Consider the following 3,173-nt stretch of genomic DNA (forward strand, 5'->3'; position numbering starts at 1 on the left):
AATTTCAATGTATGAAAATACAGCAACAAAATCCCCATTAAATATCAGAGAAATTATTTTATATAATAATTATACACTTCTCTAAGGCTTAAATTAATATTATATTTTACACCTGGAAGTAAGTCAATTTCTACTATAATATTAGGGAAGTATAGATCTAGATCTAGATCTAGAATGACTCCCAAACCAACAAGATCCCAAAAGATAACAAAAACTCATTTGTGTTATTAAGGATACAGAATGCTAATAGTAACAGCCGTATTTATTATTTATTATGTAATCGTAATAATCAAAAACTATTAAAGCTAGAGAAAGAATGAAAAGTCCTGTCATCTTCAAAAATAGCTCAACAAATTAGTCCATCAATCACATATTTTAAATTGAGAATGTATAGTTTTCCAATCCAATGCTAAAAATAAAAAGATGAACAATAGCAAGAAGTTAGAGAACAAGTTGGGACAATATCATGTATGAAATACATTGAAAAACAACGCTTTAAATGGCCCATGTGGGCCAATAAGCCCCAGCTTATTTGCCCATGTGGGCCAATAAGAGCTGCCGATCTCTATAGATCATAATTATTATAATATTATTATTATCTATAAGAATAAATATTATACAGGTCTATAGTGTGTCGGTGTATGTGTGCCAAAGGAGTAAATAAGAGAGTTAAATTAAGAAATAAAGGGGCGCTGTTGTTGTTGTTGTTTGCTGTTTGTTGTTTGTTGTTGTTGGTTTGTTTGTTTGTTTGTTTTTTTTTTGTTGTTGTTTTTTTTGGGGGAGCACTGAACTTCAAAGGGCCAATCGTGCAGAATGCAAAAGTAATAAATAATATTGTGTACCTGTAATGAACTATAGTGCGGTCAAAAATTAGAGGCGCGACTTATTGTCAAATACATGTATCTCCTCGATTATCGAACATAGGTTCTCCAATTTTTGCACATAGTGACTTGTACCAATTTGTCTTAACAGGTCAACATTTTTGTAAACACACACTGTATTCTAGAACATTCCTTAATAAATAGGCCTACTAATTAAAAAATCCAAGTGGGTGGTTTCTAAAGGTTTGTAAATGTTTACAGCTGGGGCAAAGTTGCTATTAATAGCAAGTCCGTCAGGATTTTCTAATCGGGACATTATGCTTATTTATTGAACGCATGTTTGAGAGCCATTAGTGCAAAAATGTGTTCACTATAACTATAATTTCTTGTATCAAGTTTTGCAAGCAAAAATTGTCATTGGTGAGCTGTGGCGTAGGCCATATGCGTAATCAAAATGTGTGTAAGAAGCAGTGCTGTGAACAATACCGTTTTACGTGTGACAGAGATTTCAAGTATTTTATATAAATTTATGAAGAAAAGTTTTTTTAAATCTAGCCCCAATTGTTGTGGAAAAATATGATTTAGTTAAGACAAATTGATACAAACTGCTATGCAAAGTATGGATGACATTGATTCACCGGTGAAAGAGATATTTGACGATAAGTTGCATCGCGAATTTTTTACCGCACTATAGTAATAGCCCAGATACTTTTTACCTTTCCTCAGTTTCTAGACCTTCTTAGAAGTAGTCTGCACGCAGTATTGTCTAACAGACTTTAGTACATTATTTTCTTTCTCCGTAAAAGTTTTTGTCAATACAAGCTTATTAAAAAATAATAATATTATGAAGGCATTCTTTCACTCTTTCGGCGTCATTTATCTCAAAACTATAAAGATCAGTTTAATTCAAACTGACTTAAATTTAAGTAGGCCTATAGTAAATTAAACACATTCTAATCTGTCCTGAAATGCGCCACATGTATAATATTAGGCTACGCGGCCACCTGCTGTACAAACAGCCGCTCCATTTTCTCAAAACGCGAAACATATTTTTCTTTATACTTTTTTTTTGAATAACTCCATTTTTCATCCAATCTTCATGAAATTTTCACAGAATGAAAAGAAGATGTAACACTAAAAATTAGTGCGTTAAATTTTTGATTTATGGAATAAATTTCTGTTGGTGGTGTCCGGAGTGTAGATTTTTATGGATTTTTTTGCAAACTTGAATACTAGATTCTACCTCACGAAAAAATTCATTAAAAATTTTCTGATTCGTTTAGGAAAAAATCAACAAACAAATTTTTAGATCTAGTGTTTGCTAACATGAATGGAAAAAATCAATCAATTTCCATGAAAAATAAGTGCCCTGTTCATTACGTAAGCAACAAAATCCAGTATGGTCGCCGTATCCAAGGAAACGAAACTTTTTTCTCAAATTTGATTGGAGATTTTAAGACTTCTTACGTTACTATGCTTGTTATATGTGCGAGATTTGGTACAATTTGGTCTGCTAAAAGCGAGATAATCTTCAGGTGTGACATGACAAGCGCCATTAGGTGTCTGCTGGACTCCACTATCGAGAGCGCCTATGGCCTAGATCTAGATCTAGATCTAGATCTAGATCTAGATCTAAGAAAAAAAATTACACCACAACACAGCTGGTATTTATGAAACATTTATTGTAGGGGGGGGGGGGACACGAATTTCCTAAAATAGTATTTAAAATGTAATTTTGCTCCGTTGCCACCCTAATTTGATGACGCTGATTTTAAAAAAATGTAGTAATTAGTTTTTGTCTACCGTGAAGCACCAGCTCTGAAATGTTCAAATGACAATTTAAAATTGCCCCCAGTCCAGTCGGGTGACGTCATGCAAACCACTCAACACGAGTTGGTGACGGCGAGACGACATTGAGAGTTCGCGACCTCAGTGCTTTCTTGTCGCATCTCCATTTTTAATAACAGCGAAAGCAGTTCACAACAAAGAGTGAGCTTAAAAACAAGTCACATTTCCACTGTTAAAAAATGGAGATACGACAAGAAAGCACTGAGTTCTCGAGTTGACAGCGAGGCGCTCTTCCCAGTTTTTCGGCGTAGGCCTAATAAGAATGTAGTTTGGATTCCGATAAAACCGACAACGCCGATCGGTGCTTAAAGCCGCCTGCAGTCTGCCAGCTCTATGTGGGGCAAGTTGGAAATCAGAAGGGAATTTTTATACCTATCGGCGCTTACTGAGTCAGTCTGCGAAATCGGCGTTCTCAATGTTTTCGCCCTAAGCTTGCAATGGCGTGGCTTGCTTGGGCTTGCTCTATCACAGTCTCTCTCTCTCTCTCTCTCTCTCTCTCTCTCT

The sequence above is a fragment of the Aplysia californica genome, unplaced genomic scaffold (genome assembly GCF_000002075.1).
Source record: "Aplysia californica isolate F4 #8 unplaced genomic scaffold, AplCal3.0 scaffold00439, whole genome shotgun sequence".
Classification (NCBI taxonomy): domain Eukaryota; kingdom Metazoa; phylum Mollusca; class Gastropoda; order Aplysiida; family Aplysiidae; genus Aplysia; species Aplysia californica.